At 53.3% G+C, this 14,482-nt stretch overlaps 1 pseudogene; it reads left to right on the top strand.

The window, feature by feature from the left end:
• Positions 1-2,175: 2,175 nt before the first annotated feature.
• The window catches only part of LOC123162589 (putative disease resistance protein RGA1), a 15,553-nt pseudogene continuing 3,246 nt past the window's right edge, over positions 2,176-14,482 (top strand).

The raw sequence follows: 14,482 nt of genomic DNA, 5'->3' as shown, positions 1-14,482 counted from the left end.
GAGAACTTCAAAAAATTCCTTTTTTTTGTGCGGTAGAAAATTTGATGCCTGAGGTCTGCTTCAATTTTCAAATCATTTGAACATCTGAAGAGCTCTCATCAAAAAAGACAAATTGAGGATCTGTAAAAATGTTTACTGTTCATGTACTGTTTTGGCTTGATTTGTCTTTTTTGCTGAGAGCTGCTCAGATGTCCAAATGACATGAAATTTGTAGCGGGCCTCACGCGTCAAATTGTATACCGCACAAAAAAATTGGAATTTTTTTGGATTTGTTTTGAATTTTTTACTAATTTTTTTCTAACCGGGTGCGGACGAGCCTGGGCACCAAAACGGCCTACTTTCTATGAAGAAACTACCATGTTGTTGCCATCAGATTCGCAAAACTGCTGTCAAACCTAAGAGCATCTACAACCGGGGGCCCGAACCAGCCTCAAATGCCCTGGCAGCCCGCCCGGTCACTGATTGGGCACGAAAATCTAACCCAGACGGGTGCCTCAAATGAGCTTCAAATGGTCGGGCTGACCGACACTCCTTATATTCAGCCCAAATATGGAGCGGATATGGGACTGTCCGGACGCGCCTGTCACGTCGGACTGAGGACGGGGTCCCATGCGGAAATGCCAGGAAGCCCGTCGGTTCGAAGCTCGTCTCCTCCGCTGGACCATGTCGCCGCGTGGCGCCGCTCTGACGGGTCGTGTAGTGCCTAGCCCGGCTATTTAAGTCGACCGCAGACACTGAAACCCTATCATCCACATTTTTCTCCGCCTGCCCGCCGGCGCCGCCACTTTCCACTCCCCGTTCGCCCAGTAGTCATGCCCCCATGCCACCGGGTGAGGAGCCAGCTATTTCCAACGCCGGAGCGCCAGCTCGAGCTCCTTAAGCATATCCAGGCAAGGCGCGAAGCCCGGATCGCCGCGGGGTTACCTTGGATGCGGTGGATCCGGAGGAGGAGTTAGAGGAGGATGTTGGGGACGCTGGCGACGTGGATTTGCAGGCGGAGCAGAAGGCCATCCTCAATTCCCTCCGCTCGGAGTCGGCTGTGGAGGCTAGACGCCGTCATTGGCAGGTGGAGGCCGCGGAGGAGGCGGAGATGCTCGCCTACATGGATGAGGTTGAGCAGGAGGAGGATGAGCCGGAGCCCTGCTACGCGCCCGTCTAGCCGGCGCACGGCATCGACGTCGTCGACATCTCCGACGACGAATGTTAGCTAGGGCAGTACACAGTATGTAGTACGTAGGATTTCTTTTACATGTTTTGTATGGATTTAAGGGCTGAAATATAAGAGACTCAAATATAGAGTGGCTAATTTAAGGCGTGACCGGTCACTGTCCGCAGATGCGCCCGGTCGCGTTCGCGGGCGTTTGAGGGCCCGGATTTACGAAGCCCGGCTGTAGATGCTCTAAAAATGCCCGATTCTCAAAAGAAAAAACCAACGCTCCCCAGCTGCCGCCGCCGGAGAAGACACAGCACCTCTGCCTCCTGCGGCTGCTCCACGCGGATCTGTTTCTGCTGCGCGCGCGGTGGCGGGGGAGGATCTGCCATTTCCTGCGGGCTGCGCCGGTGCCACAGAGGAGGAGCTCAGCTGTTGTGCATCCGTCCCGGAGGCGACGAGGAGCTCAAATTCCGCTCCCGTAGGCGACGCCCCGGAGTACGGGAGGAGGATCTTCTCCTCCGTCGCTGTCCACGGCAAAGCTGCATCGGAGGTCTTCACCAATATTTTAAATAGCGCGCTACAAAATATAGCGAGGCCCTTCTCTAAATGCTACACGAGTTATAGCGCGCTAATAGCGTGCTATATTTCAAAATAGCGTTTGCAAAAAAAATCAAATATATCTAGAAATAAAGTATTTAAGAAACTAAATTTTTCATAGGAGCAAGCAATATATGCATCTGATAAAAGGAGTGAGAAAGCTAGTGGGAGAATCTGATAAAAGGAGTGAGAAAGCTAGTGGTCGTGGGTTGGTTTTGGCCTGCTGGGCCTGCTGGGCAGTGCTTATTTCAGTTTTGCATGGTCTGCACGTTATAACGTTACAACGTTACAACGTTATAGCGTGTGTAGTGCGCTAATTACGCGATTAGCACCGTAGCGTCCGATTTTGCCAAAACGTAACGTCTTCCTTCCAAATATGCTATAACCGCGTTATAACTGCGAAATAGCGTGCTATTTAAAATATTGGTCTTCACTCACCATGATTGAGCTCTCTCTTGAGATCTGAGTGAACAGTGCATCCGTTCCGTCCAACTCAAAAGGTTTGTTTTTTCTTGAGTAATTGGAAAGGGGATTATATTAGCGAGACTGCTGAAAAAAAATATGTGGCATTTAATCTGATTGATGAAAATTAATGTCTGGCCATCAGAAGCCTGTTTGTTTGTTTGTCTCAATTCTTAAGCCATATGCACATGTTTAGATGTGCACATAATAAGATTAAAGAGTGAGGGTCAGTGTCCATTACTGACAATAAGATTAACGCGTCAGGGTATAAGTTTCCAGCACTTCAATAGTAAATGTAACTAGAAATTGAACTGCTGTATATTTCTTCAGTTGGTGTTGCCTCCTTTTTGCCGTGTCCTTGCATGATTACTTTCACCTAGCTAATTCACCTTTTCCTCCTTTTAACTTGAATTTCACCATGATTGACTCGCGCTCTCTCCAGATCTGAATGAAACAGAGCATCCACCCATCTCAAGGATTAGTTTTGTAGTAGCTAATTAAGCTTCTTATTTGTTTTGGCTTTACCTTTTTCTTGTCCCCCCCTTCACTAATTGGAAAGCAGATTATTGACTGCTAGCTGATTATTCTACTTGTTATATTGTTATTGGTGCGCATCCCGTTTGAAATTCTTAAGCTATATGCAACTGAGTAGACAGGCAATCCAGGGGAGCGTTAAGATTAAAGCGTCGGGGGTCTGTATTCAATAGAAAAGGTTAAACCGTTAAACTGTCAGGGTAAAGTGTCCAATTGTAAAATTTATCTGTAGATTAAACTGCTATATATATCTTTGGTTGCTGAGGCAGTTCAAGATTAATTAAGCTTCTTGCCATTTCCATTGTCTCTCCTCCTACCACTTAAATTTTATCTCACTTTTACTATTGCAGCAACAGCCAGCAAGTGCAATGGCGATGGTGCTGGATGCGTTTGCGTCCTACGTGGGACACATGCTCGCGCAGCTAGCAGCAGATGGAGTGGGGACGATGCTGGGGGTCTCCGGCGAGATCGACAAGATGGGCGACAAGCTCCGGGACCTCAAAAACTTCTTGGCTGATGCTGACAGGAGGAACATCACCGATGAGACCGTTCAAGAGTGGGTGGGGCAGCTCAAGCGTGCCATGTATGAAGCTACCGACATCCTCGACCTCTGTCAGCTCAAGGCCATGGATCGTGGATCATCTACTACTCTAGATGCAGGGTGTTTCAACCCCTTGCTCTTCTGCATGCGGAATCCCTCCCATGCTCATGAGATCGGCACCCGCATCAAAAAGCTCAACAAGAGGCTTGACTACATCAAGGAGCGAAGTGCTGCTTTCAACTTCGTCAATCTCGGGTCCTACGAGGATCATAGCAGCAATGTTTGCATTTCTCATCATGGTAATCCTAGCCGGGAGACGGTAGGGGACTTTGACCGGTCGGCTATTGTTGGAGACAAGATTGAAGAAGACACAAGGGCACTGGTAGCCCAAATCATGCAGACGGGAAAGGATGTCAACAATGGCATCATGGTGGTTGCTATCGTAGGTGTTGGTGGGATCGGCAAGACCACCCTCGCCCAGAAGGTCTTCAATGACGAGGCAATCCAAGGTGAATTCAGCAAAAAGATATGGTTGAGCGTCAACCAAAACTTCAGTGATGTTGATCTGCTGAGAAGGGCCATCATCGAAGCTGGAGGAGATGCCCAACCACCTGAAAGTGCAAAGACCAGCCTTCATGAAACCCTCAAGAACACATTGATTGACCACAAGACCTTTCTGGTAATTGATGATGTGTGGAACCATAGAGCATGGGATGACGTGCTGAAAATACCCTTAGTCAATGCTGCTGCTTCAGACAGCCGAGTCCTCGTCACTACCAGAGATGAAGGTGTTGCCCGAGGGGTGAAAGCTATCTGGCCGTACCACCATGTCTACATATTAGCGCCTGAAGATGCTTGGTCATTGCTCAAGAAGCAGGTATGTACTTATTTAAATACTAATCTTTGAGTGAAGTGAATAATCTATCTCCATCTACGTATTAACAGTACTATATATATGTAGTTAATTAAGAGAAATTTAGGATGCTCCCAAATTGATGAGCCACTATTTATGTGTAATTTAGTGACTTCTATCTAAGGCTAAGATTACTTTGCAAGTGCCAACAAAGCATGGTGCTAAGCAAGGAAATATGCCACAACACTAATTGAGACACGTTCAAAGACACCTAGATTTTGTTTAATCAAGCTTGAGAAATAATTATAAATCTGGATAATTATATATGTATCATTTCTACTAGTGAAGAGACATGGGTCATATATTCATGTAGTGAGTAACCTTTTGTCAATATCTAGTCTCGTTTTCCAACATATGAGATGAAGATCTAAGTGCTTAGCTACTTAACAGTGTCAAAGGACATAATAAATGGAAAGTTATGAGGTGAACCCCTGCCAATACAACAAAAGAATATAACATGAAAATAACTAGACTAGAAGTTGGCAGTAACTTTGCTAAAGAATTTGCACACAAATTTGGTACTTAATGTTTGGCATAGTATTATGCATTATAGACATTGGAGAAATAAAATAATTTCTCGTTACCATAGAATATGAAAATGAGTAAAACATACGATTTCTGCTTAATTTGGAGCTAGTTCCTATAAACGGTGATGAGAGAGTAGAGCTAAAGTATATTCTTCTAGCAGTATGTTCCATCTTGTAGAAAGAAAAGGAAGGAGAGATTGTTTTCTAGGCATAAAATATGTAAGTTACATGTGGAACCCACTGCAGAAATCTTCAGTATGTAGGAGAAAGATAAGTAAATAGATTAATAACATTTCTTTTTGCCATGTACATCTTCATGTAAAACTGAGTGCCCACACAAAGTTAATTAACTGTATCTGTCCCTTGTACTATATGTTCGCAGGTATGCTCAAGTGAGATAGATGAAGACCACATCAATACGCTAAAGGATATCGGACTGAAAATTATACAGAAATGTGGTTGTTTACCAATTGCTGTTAAAGTGATGGGAGGACTCTTGCGTGAAAGAGGGGGGCTACGTCGTGACTGGCAGCAGGTTTTGGATGATTCTAAATGGTCAACAACTAAAATGCCCCATGAGCTCAACCACACAGTATACTTAAGCTATGAATATATGCCTGCTAATCTGAAGCAATGCTTTCTGTACTACTCTCTTCTTCCTAAAAGTAGAATTTTTACTATGGATGAAGTTGTTTCAATGTGGATTAGTGAAGGATTTATTCATGGAAATTCTAATGAGTTAGAAGATTTGGGAGAAAATTACTACAAGGAGTTGGTATCTAGGAACATGATAGAGCCAGATAAATCATATGTTAATATATGGGTTTGCAACATGCATGATGTTGTTCGCTCATTTGCTCAGTATATGACTAAAGATGAAGCACTCGCGGCTCAAGATGGAGACAATAATATTCTTGCTAAACATAGTTCACAAAACTTTCTTCGGTTGTCTATAGAAACTAACCAATCACAATCAGATGAACTTGATTGGAAATCTCTTGAGCGCAGCAATCAGTGAGAACATTGATCTCAACTATCCAGATTAAGATGAAGCCTGGTGATTCATTGGCTACCTTTTCTAGTTTGCGGACTTTGCTTATAGAATCCGCAGATGTGGCAGTATTGCTTGAATCGTTGCACCAGCTCAAGCACCTGAGGTATCTAACACTAGTAAATGCTGATGTATATGTTCTTCCAGAGAATATTGGCAAGATGAAATTTTTGCAATTCCTTGACCTCCATCAATGTACAGAATTGGTGAATCTTCCTGATAGCATTGTGAAGCTTGGACAACTGAGGTTACTTTCACTTCCCAAAACAAGTATGGTACCTAGAGGGTTTGGTGGTCTGACAAATATGCGGAGACTAACTTTGTTTTGAGCCCACATGGATGGTGATTGGTGCAGTTTGGATGAGTTGGGGTCTCTTTCACAGCTCAGGTTTCTTATATTAACTGAATTAGACAATGTATCTGCTGCCTCGTTTGCTGCTAATGCTAGGCTCGGCGAGAAGACGCATCTTATCAAGCTATTACTGAACTGCACCAGTAAACTGGGAGATGATGGGTTGGTCAAAGAGAAGGAAGGTGACTTTGAGGAAGAGCAACAACGAATTGAGAAGGTTCTTGATAAGCTCTGCCCTCCACCTGGTGTAGAAGATCTCGAAATCAAGGGGTATTTTGGCCGACAACTCCCGAGCTGGATGATGTCCACATCAATGGCGTCCTTCAACAGCTTGAAGACTATATTTTTTTTTAATCTGGCTTGTTGCACACAACTTCCCAATGGGTTGTGCGAGCTCCCCAGTCTGCAGGTTCTACAGGTCTGTCGTGCTCCATGCATTAAACATGTGGGGACTGGATTCTTGCAGGCGATAGCAACTTCATTTCCGAGGTTAAATAAAATGATATTGATCGGAATGGTGGAATGGGAGGAATGGGAGTGGGAGGAGCAAGTACAAGCCATGCGTCGTTTGGAAAAACTTGTGCTCCGTGAATGCAGAATCAGGCATGTTCCTCCAGGCCTTGCCTACAATGCAAGCTCTTTGAAAATATTATACCTACAAGATGTCAAGCACCTCAGCTACATTGAGAGCTTTCCTTCTGTTGTTGAGCTTACAGTGATTGGATGCCCTCACCTGGAGAGGATCACCAATCTCCCCAATCTGCCGAAGCTTGCCATCGGGAACTGCCTAAATTTGAAGGTGCTGGAGTGTATCGCTTCACTTGAGAGGCTGGTCCTGGAGGATTACACCATGGAAAAACTCCCGGAATACATGCGAGACATAAAGCCAAGGCATTTGCTGTTATTCTGCAGGCTATGGTTGCTCTCTGCGGTAGTTGCAGGACAATGTGGCACTGAGTGGGACAAGTTCAGCCAAGTGGAGCATGTCAAGGCATATGCACCTGATGGAGACAACAAAAAAAAATGGTACGTTTTGTACACGAGAGGAGACAACTGCAAGTTGGATTCAAATATTAGCAGCTCTACCATATTTGAAGGTACAGACATCAAACATACAAGGTTTGCCTTAATTTGTTTGAGCACTCTTTCTGCCGTTTATAAGGTCGTTTGATTTTATCTCCTGCTTTTCATCCATATATACTGCATGATGACCAGATATATTATGTACCTTCCTAGTGCATGTTGCTTAGTATTTGTCTTCTTAGAGCATCTCCAACAGCGGCCGTAAAAAACGCGTGCGCGGGAAACGTGGGTTTTAGCGTCCGCGGAGCGGTTTCGCGCGCTCCAGCCGGCGCGGTAGATTCCGGCGTGCGGGAAAAGATCGCGCACGCGCGAAATAGCGGTCCGACGAGCGCTAGTTTTGGCGCGCGACGTCCGGTGCGCCTTATAAATCCAGCGCCCCTCCACGCGCCCTCCCACCGCTGTGTGCCTCGCCACACGCCCTCTACCGCTCTTTCTCGCCTCTTTTCTCGCCTTGCCGCCGCCGCGTCGCCGGGGAAGTTCGGGCTACCACGGCGTCCGCGCGCCCCCCTCCGGCTCCTTCTCCGCCGAGATCCGGTGTGGTGAGATGCTCCTCGGCCTCGGCACATTCGACACAGCCCATGAGGCCGACCGCGCGTACGATGCGGCGGCGTGGCGCCTCCGGCGGCCTTGTAGGGAGATGAAATTCCCCGAGGTGGCGACGCGGGAGAGAGAGCAGGAGGTCGCGCCTCCCCCGCGGCTTGTCACCGACGAGGACCGTCATGACAACCAGAGGCGGGAGCGCCGCCTCGGCATCGCTGAGATGGACGAGGAGGCCATGGTGCTGTGGCGTCAACGAGTGCGGATTCTACACGCAAAGGAGGGCGGAGAGGAGGGCGGAGCGAGCCGCCTATCGCAAGGACATGTGTACGTGGAAGGCGGCCGCGCTCTTCAACATCGTCGAGCTCAAAGAAGCGTCGACCTGGGACTCCAACGATGAACGGTGGATTGACGCCTTCATTACGACGTGGGAGGAGGAGGAGGACATCACCGAGTCGGAGGAGGACGACGACGAGTACTTGAAATATGACTATCTTTTTTATCTATCTATGATATGAAATATCTATGCTATCCTTATGTATCATTTACCGAAAAAGGCTCTCGCCCCGCTTTATATTATAAAGCCAATGCCCAAGCCAACATCCAACAAGGTTCAAACAAACACACAGACAACAAATGCACCCGGTCCAGACAAATAAGTACTCCAAGGGTTAATGCTGAGGGCACAGCTCAACAAGCCCTGAAAACACACAAAAAGGCACACACGCCGGGAGAGACACAGCATCTAGTCGGGCTCCGGGGGTGGCGGCGGGAGCGGAGGCGCCAAGCGGAAGGCCATCGATCGAAGGTCGGCGAGGAGGGTGCTGATGGCGTCCCGGTCCTGAGGGCGGCTAAGCGGTCGCCAGAGCTGCAAGTAACCACACATTTTAAAGATGGAGTCAGTAGCACGCCGAAGAGGCACCTTCTGAATGACAAGCTTATTGCGAACAGTCCACAGCGTCCAGGAGAGGACCCCAACGCACAGCCATCTAATATGTCTGTAGCGAGGGGGGGAGGCCTGAATTTCCGCAAGCAGGTCAGGGAAGTTGGTGTTGCACCACTGTCCCCCTACCGTTTCGCGGAAACAAGACCAAAGGAACTGTGCCGTGTAGCATGAGAAGAATATGTGGTTGGCATCCTCTACCGTGCCACACATAGGGCACATCCCATCTCCAGGACCATGGCGCTTAAGGACCTCAACGCCGGACGGAAGGCGGCCGCGGATCCATTGCCAAAGGAAGATCCGAATCTTTAAGGGGAGGCGGATTTCCCAAATCAAACTGAAGGGCTCTGGGGCCGTCGATGGGGCTATAGCCGCGTAGAGGGATTTGGTGGAGAAGCAGCCGGAGGGTTCCAGACGCCAAGAGATGGCGTCCGGAGAGTCGGCCACGTCCATAGGGAGGAGGGCGACGTCCTGGAGGAGGGCATCCCAGGCTTCCACCTCAGCAGGGCCAAAGGGGCGGCGGAACGTGAGGCGCCCTAAGTCAATAAGGGCCGTCTCGACAGAGACCCGAGGGTCAACGACAATGTCGAAGAGCACTGGGAAACCCGCGGCTAGGGGTGTCACCAAGCCACCTATCCAGCCAAAACAGGGTCGAGGACCCAGTGCCCACCGAGATGGATGTGCCAATGCGCAGTACAGGCAGCAGCTGGACGACGGCCTGCCAAAACTGGGAGCCGCCTGAGCGCTGGCAGAATGCGAGAGGCTGCCCACGCAGGTACTTGTTCTGGATGATAGTAAGCTAGAGACCCCCATCCCCATTGGCAATGCGCCAGAGCCAACGGGTCAAGAGGGCGATGTTCATGCGCCGGGAGGACAAAATCCCTAGACCGCCTTGGTCCTTGGGTTTGCAGATATCTGGCCAGCTGACCATGTGGTATTTCTGCTTACCCTCCTCCCCAGCCCAGAAGAATCTAGATTGGTATTTGGCGACCTCCTGATGAAAGGTTTCATTAAGGCTATAAAAGCTCATGAGGAACCAAAGGAGGCTAGCAAGCGAAGAGTTGATAAGGATCACGCGAGCCGCCTTTGACAGCCAGCGCCCTTTCCAGGGCTCAACACGATGCTGCATACGGGTCACCGTGGGGCGAAGATCCGCCACGGTGAGGCGCGAGTCACTAATGGGGATCCCCAGATAGGTCGTGGGGAAAGAGCCCAGCCGACAATTTAGGCGGTCAGCAATAGCCTGTGCGTCCTCTAAGGGGTAGCCGAGTACCATCACTTCGCTCTTATCAAAGTTGATGGTGAGTCCCGACATTTGTTGGAAGCACAAGAGGAGGAACTTCAGGTTAGAGATCTCAAGGGCGGATCCCTCTACCATTATAATGGTATCATCCGCATACTGGAGAAGGGAGACTCCTCCCCCTCCAACTAGGTGGGGGACAAGGCCACGGATATGTCCAGCAGCCTTGGCCTTATCCAAGATGGAGGCCAGGGCATCCACCACCATGTTGAACAAGAACGGCGAGAAGGGGTCCCCCTGACGGACCCCGCACAGGGTGGGGAAGTAGGGCCCAATATCACCGTTGATGTTCACCGCGGTCCGACCACAAGAGACAAGCTGCATGACGCGGGTCACCCAACGGTCGTCGAAGCCCTTGCGGAGCAATACTTCCCGCAGGAATGGCCAGTGCACCGTGTCGTAGGCTTTATGAAAGTCCAGCTTTAGAAAGACCGCCCGATGGCGTTTTAGGCGGACCTCATGGAGGACTTCGTGAAACACTAACACCCCATCGAGAATAAATCGGCCTTGTACGAAGGCGGATTGGTTCGGATGGGTAATTGTGTCAGCGAGGAGGGTCACCCTATTGGCGTACCCTTTGGCCAAGATCCGGAAGATCACATTAATCACTGTGATAGGGCGGAACTGGCGAATGTCGGAGGCGCCCGGGACCTTGGGGATGAGGGTCACAATCCCATAGTTGAGGCGCCCAAGGTCCATGGATCCCGAGTAGAATTCCTCAAAAAGGACCATGACCTCAAGCTTGATGGTAGGCCAGAACGTCTTGAAGAACGACACGGGCAGGCCGTCTGGACCCGGGGCCGAGGAGGGGTTCATCCCCTTAATGGCAGCGAGGACCTCGTCCTCGTCAAAGGGGGCAACTAAAGCCGCATTGGCCTCAGCCGAGACCAATTGTGCACCCGACCAAATGTCGGGGGCGAGACTAGCCCCACCTCGCGGGGTGGGGGTAAAGAGGGCTTTATAGAAGCCATCAACATGGGAGCGGATGGCCGAGGGGAGAACGATAGGCGTGTCTCCATCCCACAGGCAATGGATGGAGTTGCGACGGCGCCTGCCGTTCGCCACCGCCTGAAAATAAGCGGTGTTGGCATCGCCCCGAAGCACCCACCTCTGGGTACCACGCAAGCGCCAGTAGGCCTCTTCATCCGTGTAATGGTGGAGAGCTGGTCTTCCAGGTCGTAGCGCAGCATCCACTCATCAGAGGAGATCCCGGTCAAGTCAGCGCGGGCATCTAGGGCTTGGATAGCCAGCAAGAAGGCCTTTTTGCGCTCTCGAAGGTCTCGGCCAAGGTTGGCCCCCCACCCCTTCATGAATTGGCGGGCAAGCTTGGCACAGAAGTGCCACGAGTCGACAGCGGACATGGAGCGATGGGGCGCATATCGGGCAAAAATCCAGCGAGCGACGACGGCCTCCCGGAAGCCGGTCTGATTGAGCCAGAAGGGCTCGAACCGGAACCGCGGCGGGGTGGGGGTCGCTCGTCTGCGGTGGAGAGGAGGAGGGGGACATGGTCAGAGCCGATCCGAGTGACAGCCCGGAGCGATGCCAGGGGGCAACGCAATTCCCACTCGGGGGAAACTAGGACACGATCCAAAACGGATTGTGTCGGGATAGGTTGCCGGTTCGTCCAGGTGAACCTGGCACCCGTCCGGTCAAGCTCGCGGAGCCCCAGCTCCGCGATCCAATCGTTGAATAATTGCATCCGGGGATAATTAATCCGGGAATTATTCTTCTCATCCGGGGATCTGATGAGATTAAAGTCGCCGCCCACGAGAACTGGGAGGAGGGAGTTAGAGATCTTCAGCTGCAACTCAGCTAAGAAGGCCGGGGAGCGGCGGTGATCCGCCGGTCCGTAAACAACAATGACCTCCCTCCCATTTGAAGTTCAGGGCACGCTCGAAGATCTCCATACTAACGAAGAATTCACCCCTATCCATGTCGCCCACCTCAAAGGTGGCATCCTTTACCCCTAAGAGGATGCCAGCAGAGTGGCCTGAGGTCCCACTAGAAGGAAGCCAGTGCCAAGCGAAGAGGTGGGGGCTAAGGTGTACAAGCTCCTGAAGGGTGAACTCAGAATGCAGGGTTTCCTGAATGGCCACGATGTCAATGTGTTCGTCCCGGATGTACTCAATGAGTTGGCGGCGACGACCATCATGGCCGAAGCCGCGGATGTTCCAGAAAAGGGCCCGCATCTAAGCCCCCATCGGGGGGCTGCTTGACCCCAGGACACGGGAAGCGCTTTGAGCGCGGAGGGCCGCCGTGCGAGACCGTGTGCGTCCACGGATTATCCCATCGGCCACCGGAGGGGCCGGGGCCGCGGGGGTGGAGGGCGGCCCCTCGGGGGGCCGAAGCAGGTGGGCACGGGTCTCAGCCAACCTGCCGTCGAGGATCTCCCGGGCCCTAATGGCCGCGATCTGTTCTAAGGGGGGACCGACCTCCCCCCTGAAGACAATGGCCGAGTCATTGGCCACCTTGGCTAGGTGGCCAAGTGGAGCGGCCTCGAGAGCGGAAAAAGAGCAACTAGAAGAACTGGGAGGGACGGGGTCCGCACCTGACTCGAGGTTCCGGACCGCGGCGCGGAGCTCCGCCCGCTCGGCGATGGACGGCGCAGGGGAGTCACCCGTCCGCGCCGCATCGAGGCGGGCGCTGCGGCGGGAGGACGTCACCGGCGTCGAGGTGGAGCGGGCCCTCCTGGCGTACGCCACCGTCGGAGGGGGGGTGAGCACAGGCCGAGGAGGAGACGTCCACCGCCACAGAGGCGTCAGGGGAAGCTGGCGAGGAGGGGGGGCGCCGGACGGCACCGGCGAGGGGCGCGGGCCGGCAAGCTCCAAGGATACTCTGACCACGACCCCCGCGGGTGGGGGAGACAGGGCCGGGGCGACGGGAACCCCATCTCCGCCAACCCCAGAGGAGGCCGGGGAGGTCGAGCCGGCGGTGGGCGGGGGGTCCGCCCCCGACGGCTAGAGGCGACGGGCGGAGACGGCGCAGGGGGAGCGAGGTGACGATGGAGGGGCGACGAGGAGGCCCACGCTGGAGATGTCACTGGCAGACTCCGACGGAGACAAAGGGGGGACCAGCGGGGTGGCCAGGCAGAGGGCCACCTCGAGATCAGCGGCCGACACCCGAGTGCGCCCAGCCCCAGACCCGCCCCGACCCGCTGGAGGGTTGGAGGGCTCCCGGGAAGGGGAGCAGGAGTGCTCTGACTCGTCCTCGTCCTCAGCAGGGTCGTCGAAGCGGGAGTTGCGCGAGCGAAGGTGGTGGGAGTCGTCAGCATCAGCTGGGCCACCCCCCAGGTGGCTGCCAACAAAGAGGCGGGGGCGGCCGACGTGGTTCGGAGGCTCGGGGCAGATCTTGAGGTCGTAGCCGTCGTCGTTGAAGAAGACTCGGATCGTGACGTGGAGCTTGGAGGAGTCCAGGCATTTCACCTTGACCCGGACCTCCTCCTCCTTGCGCAGGGAGAGCTCGTCGACCACCACCACCTTGCCAAGGATCTTGGACATACTGCGGATGACCCGCTCGGACCGGGCTGCATCCGGGAGACCGGAGATGAGGAGCCAAGCCGTGTCCAGGACAGCGACGGCTCTGGGGTCCCACTGTGGCTCAGAAATGTTCACCACGATGCCGTTGAGAGCCAGGGTGATGTTGTTGCTGCGAGTACAGAATCCCATGCTCATAGCGTCGGGGAAGATCACCGAGAAGGCGCTGGGGGCCGTGGCGGTCACCTGCCAATCCCACGTGCATCTGCACAAGTGGTTGAGTTCAGCCTCAATCAGCTCCGGGGTGGCGACGGCCTCGCCCACAACCGTCACCATCGCCAGCAGCGAGGGAGATGGCGGGGCGATCTCAGGAACCTCGATGTGGAAGAAGGCCATGTCCTCGATGCCGTGGCCGTACATCATAATCTCCTCCGTCACCGGGCGATCCGGACAGAGAATCGCGGGGTGCCCGGGATCCTTGCACAGGTAGCACGTCGGGGAATTGGGACACGCCACCTGGAAGTGCCCGGTCAAGCCGCAGTTGAAGCACGGCTGGCCGACGGAAGAGGCGGTGGCGCCCGGAGGAGGAGCAGCGGCGGCGGTGGAGGCGGCGGCCTGAGGGCGCGGCGGGCCCTTCTTCTTCTTCTTCTTGGAGCCCTGGCGCGCCCCCGGTTTCCATTGCCGCTGTTAGACGGCGGGAACGCAGCCTGGGAGCGAGGGGGCTGGTAGCGACGGGAGGCAGGGGCGCCGGTGGAGTTGCTGACGGGGGGCAGGCGGGGCGGGGAGGGGGACCTGTCCCGGCGATGGGCAGGCGAGGGGGACCGCCGCCGAGAGGACGGCCGAGCCTCCCGGGCCGGAGACCGGCCGCGGTCCCGCGACTCCTCTCGAGGAGAGGAGCGGCGGGCAGAGGAGCGAGAGCGGCGGTCGTCGCGGCCGGGGATCGGCGCGAAGGGCGAGGGGAGGAGCGGCGGGAGTCGCGAGCCGGAGAGAGCCGAGCCGACCGGGAGGAGAGCTGC

The sequence above is a fragment of the Triticum aestivum genome, chromosome 7B (genome assembly GCF_018294505.1).
Source record: "Triticum aestivum cultivar Chinese Spring chromosome 7B, IWGSC CS RefSeq v2.1, whole genome shotgun sequence".
Lineage (NCBI taxonomy): Eukaryota > Viridiplantae > Streptophyta > Magnoliopsida > Poales > Poaceae > Triticum > Triticum aestivum.
The sequence above is the reverse complement of the archived record's forward strand: the minus strand, read 5'-3'. Positions and strand labels throughout refer to the sequence as shown.